This window comes from Rhea pennata, chromosome 6, assembly GCF_028389875.1.
Source record: "Rhea pennata isolate bPtePen1 chromosome 6, bPtePen1.pri, whole genome shotgun sequence".
Lineage (NCBI taxonomy): Eukaryota > Metazoa > Chordata > Aves > Rheiformes > Rheidae > Rhea > Rhea pennata.
The window spans coordinates 10,403,695-10,416,034 of NC_084668.1; positions in this window are offsets into that span (position 1 = coordinate 10,403,695).

Here is a 12,340-nt window from a genome sequence, read left to right on the forward strand (position 1 = left end):
TTGTTAAACTGTCCCCTCACCAAGAATATTTTGCCAAAGCTTTTTGCCAAAAGTGAAGCTGATTCTAGCCTCACTGCCTGACACAGAGGAGACCCAAACCTACAATCGAAGACCGTGAGTCCTGCCTCTGGAGAGGTCCCCTGCCCTCGCCGGGAGCTGGGAGACTCCAATGGGGCACGGCTGAGAGGATGGAGTCTTGTCACCACCTGCAAAGGGCCCCAGTCAGCCTCGCATGGCCCAAGTGCTGCTGCCTCACGGCTGGGACATGTTGGGATGCCCTCCCTGTTTTGGGAGCTGGTAACAATTTATTTTCCAAAAGTTTCCTCCGTTCACAGAAGTCATAAGCAGGGGAGATGGATTTAACATCAACCTTCCCCCAAAAAAGCAGCGTGAGGGTTGAAGCCCACCCAGAGTGGAGATCTCCCAGGTCTACCAACTTCCTTGGCTGCCCAGGGACGCCCCGTTTCGAGCCTGGAGGTGAGACCCGACGCACGACGGGACTCGGCGTGCGCGCGTCGCCGTGCCCCGCCGCGCGGCTGCAGAGCGGCGTCTCTCCTGGTGACATTGCACAAGTCACGAAAAATAAACACGGCTGGCGAGGACGGCAGCAGGCGCCTGGGCCGTCCTCACCGGCGCGGTTGGGCTCACGCTCGCCGACCCCCGCGGCGGCGATTTCACAGCCTCCGCAGGCAGCCGGCGCCAGCGCTAACCTCCCCGCCCAGCAAAAGGAGTTTTTGTTAACACCTCGGCTGACTCTGCTCACCGAAACTCTCCTTCCGGCTGGCCAAAGCCCTTGAAAGCAATTTGTACAAAAAAATAGAGCAGGTGGGAAAATAGGGAAAAGCTTTCAGGAAATAAATACAAAGCCCTGGAGTTGCATCTGCTTTGGCAGGCCTTGAAACACAGCAGTTTTCCTTGGATTTTTTCTTTTTTCCAATGACTCTTTTACAGGCTTTTATTAAAAAGCAGCCAATGTTTAAACTTAAAAAAATTCTTCCTAAAGCATTGCATTTTTTCCTCCAAAATCTGTCCTTTCTTCTTGAATTTAATTTTGCTTGAATAAAAATCCATTTGTAACTTTGAAAACTGCTTTGAGTCAAACTTTTAATAAATCAGTTTGAGGGATCCTATTGTTCCTGCCTAGAGGGGAGAATGTTTGTCTGTTTGTTTGCTGGCAAAGTGGAAAATGTTGACAGTAATGACAACTTCAGTAAAAACAAAATTTTGGGTAATAAGCTTTTGTGTCCTGGAAATTTCAAATATTTCTACATTGAGGTCGATGCTTTCAACTAGAGATATTAAAGCATGTGTTTAAATTTAAGCCGTTAAAAGATTGTAATGCAATGAAGCATCAGTTTTATCAAAGCATCTAATTCCTGGAACAGTACAAAATATTTAAATAGTCCTTCCTTTTATTATGCATTTTACTGATAAACGCCATAAATAGGCAGCAAATGTTACACTTTCTCTAGTAAAGCAAGGCTTCTGATTATGATCATAACATATATGTGATTTTTCAGCAAATACAAAATTCACTGAAATATGTAGTTTTAGGAAGAGGAGGAAGAGAGAGAAGTTTAATAGACAATAAATAGAGTCAAATACAACAAGCAGTTTCGGACAGTTCACAAGAAAGAAACATGCTAAACTTGTTGAAACATTTTTCTTTTGGACGTTTTCTGTTCTCACTACCCATCTCAAAACAGGATGACTTTGCATTTCAGAGCAATGTTTTTCATTTCAGAGTTGAGCTAACTTTTATAGAACAAGTTAAACAATCCCAAATGCAATGTGATTTTAATCAAAGCAAACATTCCAAAAATGTTTCTGACACTTAGAAACCACTTTTTCTCCCTTTTGAAAAAAAAAAAACGCCCATTTCAGTTTGATTGAAGCCAAATTTCCTTTTGACTTGCTCAACAGACAAGTCACAAAACATATTACTTGCCCACGTCTACCACAAACACAAGGTACAAAGAGGAGCTCATACACGACGGAGCAGCTCAAGTACTCCCAACCGCTGAGCCTAAGTGTCGGAATTTAGTCACAGCTGATGAAGTCCCTTTTGCATGTTTGCTTTTGTTTGATTTACAGAGTTTTGGTTGTTTTTAAGAAGAAATCAAAATAGTGACCCCTGTTGCATGCAGTTTGTCTATCACAGGAGCGCAACGCAATGCAGGCTTGGCCCAAAGCCTACGCGCTTGTCTCCTAAGCACAAAACCGGAGCAAGCGTTCAGCGAGCCTGAAATTCAGCCCTGGCCAAAGAAATGGTACAACACAGAGGTCTCACCTGGGGCCTCTTTGCAGAAATGCGTCTCACTCTTCAGACTGCATCTTTGCAATCATTCCAGTAAATGTTGCATAGCTTAATGAGTATACCTTAAATACCAAGTATGAATGAGTCAGGCTTTGGAGCTGTTTGAAGGCTCAAGCTCTTCCAGGACTCCCGTTCCCTGCCAGGGCCTTTGGATTAGCTCCTTAACTCGCACCATTTTGACATTTGGCCCTGAACAAATCAGAAGTGCTTGCAAAGGGCATGCCCGGGTTTCCCGCACCCACAGAATCCCACCTTATAACGGTATCAAACATCACCCAGGACTGGCTTTGTGACAAAAGGGGCCTGCTCAGACCCCACTTTCTGTCTTTAAGAAGCATTCTCCAATTAAATTAAAAACAATTCTTGCAATAGTGTAACTCAGGGCCTGGGGCTTAAGGGAGGATTTCTCAATGCCAAATAAATAGTTTATTAAAAAATAAAAAAAAAAATTGCTTTATCACCTGCTGTTCTGAGGTAAAAGACTTGTACGAAACCTCTGCAGAATGCCGCTATATTGACTACAGATGGAAGTGCTCAGAGGGGCTTTTCATTTTAAGTTTTCTACGGAGCTTGAAGGTCATACATTAAAAAGGGCTGCAACCTCCTTCAAAACTAGCAAGGGAAAATGCATTACCTTTGCTGCCGCTGCTTACGCAAGGAAACAATAGATGTGAGAAGTGCCATGTTTCTTAAATGGTATAAAAATTGAGCTGTGCTGGTGTCTTACAAACCACAAATTGCTTATCTTATTCAAGTGCCACGCTGCATGCTCCTTGATGAGATTCACATCCCTCCACTGAGATGGACAAGACTGACTCAACAGCTCTCAAATGGGAAAAGCCTGCTCAGACCTTCCTGCACAGCTCATGCAACCAGGTTAAGGGAGAACTAGCGGGGGGAAATCACTCTTTCATATATATTTTACCATTTATAGGCCAATGCTGTCTTAAGTAAGTATCCAGCTTTCAGCACATCAAATTACTGGTGGGTTTAGTTGCGTTGGGGTGAAAAACAACCTCAGTGAATGGTGGCCTTCCTTGGGACAAGCCACGTGCTGTCAGCTAGCTATGCTCCAGGGAACATCTCCCAGCACAGAGAAGACGAGGATGTGTCGAATCCACCATTAGGCATGATACAAGTTGTCCACAGTGCCTGAGGCTGAATTTGTTTTGGCCAAGCTGAGCTCTGGCCCACAGCTCCTCCTTTAAGGACCTCCCCGGAAAAGCCTGAGGTCTGGACAAGCTATCACATGCTTCCCATGCCATGTCAGCACACACTGGAAAATCAGGACAAGGTGGATGGCCACGACCGCCTCCTGGCTCCAGTCACCTGTTGTCCTCTGCTCCAGCTGCAGTGGGCAGCCTCCTGGAGACCGTGCAGAGCTTTCTGGTTTTTTTTCTGTCAGCAAGAGTTTCAGACATCCCAAAGGACATTACAGATGTATCAAGTACTGAAAAGCCAAGGCAACACGCTTTCATGACTTCTTTCTTCAATCTCAGGCACTGCCTGCCGTGCATGCTGTGTGCTGATGGACTCTTTCTTCTCAACAGAGATGTGGTGGAGCCCATGTGTGAGCAGAAAAACCCACCTGAGCCTTGTCACCAGTCTCCACAATAATTAGTTGTGGCTTGGAGGACCACTGTGCCAAAAATCACACATTTGAAGAGATCTTTTTATTTACAATTTATTTTCAGATTTTTTTATTGTCTCCTTCAGCACATTTCAGTGAGAGGTACCTTTTAAAAATGTCTTAATTAAGTGCCAGGATTTACGAACTTTGAAAGAAAGAAATAAAAGTATCATGGGTCAGAAATACAAATTCTTAACATACTAGACACCAGTGGTTTTGATGATCCTCATTAACAAAAAAGAGTTGAATTGTTTGCTCCTCAAAATCTCTGCCTGTACCAGTCTTTCTGGTTCTTGCTATCTAAAACATTTTGCTACATAGCTCTAGCCCAACGTAGAAATAAGATATATGAATTACCTGCAATTTAAAATATGCTAAATTATTAAAATATGCTTTTGTGCCTGGAAAACATTAATGAGTATGTGTATTACCCTTTATACTTGCAGCAGGAAATGAATAGCATACAATTAATACTACAGTAATGGGATCAGACATCTATGAGAAGATCGACCAACCTACAAGGAAGGAAGAATGAAAATGAATTAGTGTATCTGGTTTGTAAACTTGTCCTCTTTATTTAACGGTGCTCATCCTGAAATGAAGAAATGGGCAGAAAAACAAGCTCCATTCTCACCTGGGACCTGTCCCCCAGCCTGCCATATGCAGAGTTGCATGGGCTTGGATGCGCCCTCTGATCAGCTGGAAAGCAGATTTCTGGAGGAGGTTTGTGTCCATCAAAAAAGCTGCCAATCACTCACCCAGCTCCCCAAAAGAAATGGCTTGCAGGAAACACTTGGAAGCCGAGTTTCCACCAAAGTGCGTTTTCCAGTTGCAATAGCCCAATATCACCCATTACACAGCCTCCTCCTTGACCACAAATTCTCCTCTGCTGTTGTGAGATCGCCCTTCCCCAACCCTGAGCAGATTTTTTTAAGCCTTAATGGATAACTCAAGCTGAAATCAGAGGATAACATGCTATTACCTGCTTGAAACAGCTAGTAGCGTTACAGCTCTTCGCCTCCGTGGCATTTGAAGCAGCCATCCAGTTTGTTTCCCTTGGCTTGTTTAAATAGAAGGTACAGTATATTTTTCTCAAGACCAGCTGTAACTAACTCTGTGATTTTCTTTTTCATTACCACTGACATTTTGGCATATTAGCTTTGTTCCGGGCTATTACATCTCCAGCTTGAACCACAGGAAAAAAATGCTGGGTGGACAGAAAGCCTTTTTGAAGGATCATGTAGGAAAGTGAATTGTAATGGTGGCAGCAGCTCAGTTGGGCTCTTCTAGATCAGGCTGCAGCAGTCACTTGTCTTGGATGGTATCAAAGAGAAGTCCAAGCCCATCCCCTAAATGGCTCTGTGACAAGCAGCTACAGCTTGTGGCAGTGCTCTGTTACTGACTGCCCCAAATAACAACTCCGAGACAGCCAGTAACGACCATCCTGGGCCAGCCTCTTGGAAAACACCTCAGAATAGGTTGTTCATCTTGGCTGGTTAAGCTACCTCTTGTTAGTCATGAGAAGGTGTTGGCTCCTCAGGAGCCTCCTCAGCCTTGGAGCCCCCGCGGTGCTATAAAGCACGCAGCTGTCCCTTCCAGCGCTGAGCTCCTGGGTCTTCACTGCTTCTTGGCATTTTCGTCAGGTATCACATAATGACAAGGATTCTAAATACTAAATAAATCATGTCTTTCATAAGCATTTATTACTCATTAGTTTGGACACTGAGCTAATGAATGACTCATTTGTCTCCTGAGTCCCTAATGACCATTAATTACAGAATTGACCCAGCCTTCTCAGCAATGGAAGTAAGAAATCAACTGTCAATTGCTTATGGATGCATATAAAATACACGGCTATTTTTAAGAGTCCAGGATGCTTTGTCAGGGAATTGCAGCCATTCACCGAAGTGCTGCACTTTAATTTCTAGTTCAAAAGCCTCAGAGCATTTCTCCTGGTAATCGTTAGGAGGCCGAGTGATTGCTCCCCACTGACAAGTGCCAGAGTGGCAGGTAGCAGGTGTTTGTATGCATTTGGATAAAGCAGCACATCATCATCCAGTGCTGTTTAGACATGTGTGTCACCTCTTCATATCAGCAAAGAAAAATACCACAAAAGGTTTCAAGTGTTTTGCTTACTAAGTAGTTGGCTGATTGCTCCAGACGGGCAAGTGACACCATGGAAGGTACCAGGTGCTACTACTCTACGGCATGCCATACTCTAGAGCTTCCTCGTAGGCTAACAAACTAGTTGGTGTTACAAGAAGAAGATTAAAGTTGAGTTGGATGCAAAGACTAAACTCTGAAATATTTTAAAGTCCCAGTCTATTTAATTCTCAGTACGCGGAAGCGATTGCATGCCCTTCATCATCCTTCTTGCCCTTCTCCGTTTCTTTCCTGATGGATGGATAATGCTATTGACTTCATTGGAATTACTATAAGCGTAAAGCTAAGCTTTTAGTTAAGAATTTGTTAGGTTCATGCTTGGGTTATAAGTTTGCCAAAATTCACGCACACTCATGTAACTTCTGTAACACTGAGCAGGACAAGGAAAAGGGTTGGCTGAATCACTGTGCGTCCAACGCGCAGGCTACAGGAGCGCTCCCTGTGCAAGGACCTGCTTATCTGGACCACTCAAGAGCTAGGAAGATCATAATTTTAGATGATGCAATAGCCAATACGTGCCTTTGAACTTCACAATACTCATTTAATTTATACCCTGTAATTTACATAGTTAAATGTTGCCTGTATACATCTGCCAAGCTGAACTGAAACATAATATTGCTGAAACAAAGCATTCAAAAATCATGTTAGACACCATCCTACCCCAAGAGAACACATACATTTTGTTCTGGGACAGCATTTTTCAATCTGTGTTTTTGGAACCTTTATGGTCCTTTATGGTCACGTTTCCACACTATTTTGCTTCTACAGTAGGGCTAAAATGTTTTTCAAAAACATAAGAGAGCTGGGCAGAACAGACTCCTAGCACTCCGGAACTGAAAAAAAAGGAATCAAAAATCTGGTGTGTAAGCAGGAGCAAAGGTTTGGGGCATGGGTGTGGCTTTTAATTGACAAATTTATTTAATTAATTGCCTTTAATTATTTTTTTCTAAGAAAAGTGCAGCCATCTCCCAACCTCCCAGGCACTCACTGGCGCAACAGGAATCGCCCACAGAAGCAGCACAACAGCAAATGCCGACGTTATGGGTGGGTGTTTGGCAGCAAAGCTTCGGGGGAGCTGGAGGAAGGAGCCCGGCGCCTGCTCAGCGTTTATCACCGCTGCGCCAACACCGAGCAGCGAGAAAGTTTCTGCACGGCCCAAAGAAAAGAGCAGAGTAATGAAATACCGCTCAGACAGCGCTGCAGGCTGCCAAGGGTAATAAATCACCAAAGGGAAAGTTAAAACAAGCAAAAGCAAAAAGTTATTTTCACACTGAATTTCAAGCTTGTTTTGTGTGAGTTTGGAAGCATTTGGTGAGATCAGCTCTTCATTTTTGGACAAAACATTTGCAATATGATTCAATTTGCTCTCTAGATTTTGGGGGATTTTGTAAACAGAGTATCTATAGAAATAATAATCCAAATATGATTATTTTTCCCCTAAATTGCTAAATCCCTCTAAATTTTATTTTTAAATTAAAAACCTCTTTTTCATTAAAATATGCAACTTGAAAAAGATTGTCCAAAATCCTCTTAGCAGAAAACCTGGCCAGAGCGTAATGAAGGGGCTTTTTGTTCCCGATTACAATGAGGACCAGGATTAATCACAAGACCTTGAGAAACAGCTGTATTTTTGGCTAGAGGGGAGGGAGTTTAAAAATAAAAGTTGGCACGAAGATGGAAAAAAAAAAAAGACTTGGATGTTATGTTGAGCTCAGGAGCTAATTAGCATGTTGTGGGGGCTGCCGGGGTTGGGAGTCCTGCAGCCGCCGGCTCGGCAGGGAGGACGTGCGTGCCGGTCCCACAGGTGCCACCCCACACTTTCACCCGTCCCCCGGGAAAAGGGACGTTCTCCCAAAATTCAGGGGGTGCACAGAGCACAAAGGAAAGGAGCAAGTGCTCAAAGCATCGTTCCAGAAGGATCCTGTCCCATGTAAACCGCGCCAGGGCTACACCACAGCACAGGCGAGGGAAATCAGTCTTCACCCTCTCCCCGCAGCCTGGATAAATAGCGCGTACGGGTCGCAAATCGCGAGTCTGTGGCTGGAAAGGGTCTGAGGACCAGAGCTGCGTTCAACAAATATTTTTCACCTTTTAAAGCACTAACATTTATAAATACACATAACTAGATCGCAGCAGTCCTCCCTTGGCACTGTTTCAGAGGTTGTGTTAATGCGTTTCCTCCACGTTACCCTACGCACTGCCAGGCTGCGACAGCCTGCTCTCACCAGCTACGGCAGGAAACATTTTAAGTTACCCTTCATTAGCGAAATTTGGCCCAAAAACTTGAGAAAAAAATCAGCAAAACACAGCAAATTTCCTCTCTGCTGCTAACATGGAGGAAGGAGAAAAATCAGAAGGATTTGCACGTGGTGCCCACCCAGCTCTACCCGGTGCTTGTGCTTTCATCAACTATTTGCCGTACGCAGATGGAGCTTTCGCTTTGCTTCTGTGTGATGCTCTCGAGGGGAGCCTCATGCCTGTACACATCCCTCACCACCTGGGGACCTTTACTGCTTAAAATCTCAAAGTGTAAGCAGCTTTGGGTGCCTTTCATGGGATTTTTATTCCAGAACCAACAACGTGTGCAGATACCTCTTTCCATGTCTTCAACCTTTGCTAAGATCAGACATAAAGACATAATCCCAAATTCACTCAAGTCTGGAGGAAAAACTCTTATTGGCTTCATCAAGCTGTGGCTCAGGCCCTTCGCAACCAAACTGGTTTCAGCTTCTCACTCATATTGGTAAAAATGACAAATTATTCTTCCTCCCAACTTTCTGGGGTTGGACCTGGGGCTACTCCCAAGCTCTGCAGGCCAGAAACATCCCAGAGCGTTTGTCCTTCTTCCCTGGAACTGTATAACCAAGAGCTTCTAGCTGCATTGGTAAGGATGTCAAACTGCAACTATCTTATGAAGATGGTGCCTGTTTATCCACCAAAGGTAGCATTTTGCAGAGCTGCCCTCCGTAGCGACTTGCCCCCCAACCCCTGTACTGAGGGGAGTGCGGGTTTTAGTACAGCATCCGAAATACGTAAATGTGCTGTAGAAAAGCCATGACATCTACAATTTCACTTGAATTTGAAATGGATTTGAAGATGCTAGGAATCTTCAAATTCCTAGAATTTGTCTGGAGAAATCCAACTTCAGGGAAGGTGTAGGGCAAGCAATGAACATGGCCTTTTGCGAGGGCTGTGAGGAAGACACTCAAGCCTGCCTCTTTGCCTTCATTGGTCTGTACAAAACATAAGAAATCCCTACAAAGCTGTGGCTCCTGAAACCATGTTCACGCTCATGCCAGGCTGCTTTCTCATACTTTGTAGTTCTCACTCTTGTCCTCAGTTCCCAACTCTACAAACTAGACTTCCTTTGTGTATGCTAAAATAAAAACCTGCCTACCCAGGGTGGCCTTGCTGAGGGAAAATGACTTCAGAAAAGAAGGAAGAGTGAGCTGCAAGACCAAGAGTTAAAAAGAGGCAGTAGAAAAAAAAATATGGAGGGACATCAGAAAGGGTGGTGGAGACAGGAGAGGATGGGAATGGAGGGAAACCTGTAACATTGGATTGGGGTGAGATGGGAAATCCACACGGCCAGCTGCAGTCCCCAAGGGCAGAGAGATACGACCTCAGCTCAGGAGGTCCTAGGAGCTGCCCAACTGTGTGGCTAAGGACAACACCCACCTCTGCATGTCAGGGTGAGGAAGAAAGGCTGGAAAGGGGACACAGGCTATGGGAACAGGGCAGTCTCTTTCTTGCAGAGGTGGGAAAATTCCTGTTGTTGCCTTTGCCCTGTCCCAGGAGTGCTCAGAGGCACTTTCTGCCCCCCACCCCCCACCCCAATGCTGAGCTGGCCACCAGTCCGGCCTCTCTTTCCCCACCAAAGCCACACTAAGTCCTCTGCAAGGCACTGGAGTGTCTCCTGATAACACTCTTGGTATTAGCAATACTATGGTTTGCAGTCAGGGGATGTAATGCCATGTATACATTGATTTTTTTCCAGCCTTTCTTGGCCTTTCTGTCTCCCGCACACACTCTTTCAACCAACATGATGGATCAGACTCCAGAGAATATAAATAGATGGCCCCTTCCCTGGGCGCAGACGGCTCGTCGAGCCCTCCCTCTCTTCTGATAGTTGCTCCGCTTCCAGGCACGACATTTCTGCTTTCTCCCTTGGGCTGAGACCAGGCAGACCCAAAATATTACTCTTACTCTCAGCACTCTTGCCTGCCCAGCACACAAGCCAGTGTAGCACACTTGCCACCAGAGCCAAGTGGCAGGTTGGATAGGAATGCCAGCATAAGGCATGAGGTAGATACAGACAACCAGGGGGAGAACAAGCAGATAAGCACATGGCGCAGCTCTGGACACTAACGGGGATGATTTGGTGGGGTTTTTAGAAGGACAGCAGAAGAGAGAACAGCAGAAGAGCCCCAAGGTCCTAGGAGGAAGAGATGGCCACAGACAGCCCCAAGAGTGATCTCCGTGTCGGCTTTCTCTGTGGATACGAGCACAGCAAGGTTGCATTTGTCAAGGCTAACAGCCCAGGTGGATGTAAGTAATTGACAGGGAAGCCTGGATGAAGGATAGGGGAATAGAAAGGTTGTGCCTTGGAGCTGCTGTACAGAAATAGCTTATAGGATGTAGGCATAGCCTAGGTGCAAAAGGCTTGAGGTGGTGACCAGGCATCCACTAAGATACGTCAAAAAGACAAGCCATGACTACGATTTGGGAGACAAAGTCAGTCTGTGAATCACCAGCACAGACTGAATTAAAGTTTGCAGACAGGAAAACCTGAAAATATGATACAGAGGGGGATTGGAAGGGCCCTAAGGACAAAACTGCGTGGATCTCCCTTGTGAAGCTGGAAAAAGAGCAAATATCTTCTAAAGGAGATGCTGAAGACCCATAAGTGTGACAGAGAAGGGGCTAGGAGGAGGCTGGTGGGAGAGTGGAAAGACGACCATGGCATCAAAGCAATGAAAGAGCTCAGAGACTGTGGTGTGTTTGCACCATCCTGCCACGCTTGCCGGGTAGTCAGGGGCCCATGCCATTGCTTGTCAGACAGGATGCCAAAAACAAGCTGATCTGGTAGGGTCCAGCCATCAGAACCACATGTCTTGCTGAGCAGTCAGCCCTCGCTGAGGCTTGGAAGGGCTCATCTGACCTCCTTGGACATCAGCCTGCTCATTACAACATTTGGAAGAAGGAGAAAGATCCTCAGGGAAAGTCACAAAAAGACTCTGAGCTTGAGGCTTACAAACAAATTAAATCTTAGAGTTAGTCCAATAAGCTCACGCACACTGTCACTGTTGCAGCAATTGTGTTCCTTTCAGAGACATGTTCACACTGCTAGATTATACCTACCCAGGGCAGCACTTTATCCCCACCAACGCATTAGCCTCCCTTGGTTGCAGCTGCACTCAGGGGGCTGCAGGTAGCCACCCCGCTCTACCACATTCCTTGCAAAAGGATAAATGCATTAGCTACCTGTAAGCCAGGTGAGAGCAAACCATTCCTTCTTCGAAGAATTCAGACAAACACAGAGCTGAAGCAGTTTGCAGGCAAAAGCAAAGCAGCCAGAAATACCCTCTGAGCAACAGTTAAGTCAGTTTTAATTGATTTACTTCAGTGTTACCAAAAGCTTATTGGCCAGGGCTCTGTTCTTCCTTGAAGAGCCTCAGCAGCAAAGGCAACTTGCTTAAAGCTAAGTGCCAGACAGAATATCATTCTGCTATGCTATGTGCTTAGTTGGCACAGAGGCCAGGGATCCCCTGAGCTTGGGGCAGCACAGGTATCCTGCTCCTAGCCCCTGTCAGCTCCTGTCCTCATCCTGCTCTTGCGCGCGGCTGGAGAGTTGTTGGGTCCATGGTTGCAACATGGGCCTAACAGGCAACCCATGTCCCAGCCATGTCCCCTCTAGGAGACACAGCAAGATGAGTTTCTCTTGGCATCAGAGGGAGACATGGTCCTTCACCAACTGTCTATAACAAAAGCCTGTCTCAAAGGCCTCACACAGCCATGGGGACAAACCTCGTCACACCCTCTTACTTCTACCACTGACACGCAAAGCAGTCAGTGGAAGGGTGGCAGCTTCCCAGTCTGAACACTTTTTGTTTTCCTTTTTCTATCTCCTTCCTCTATCTGCAAGCCCCTACAAACTCTCACCATTTTCTGCCCAGAGATTTTTGTTCATAGCTGTGTGCAGCTGAACAACATGTCAGCAGGTATCACCC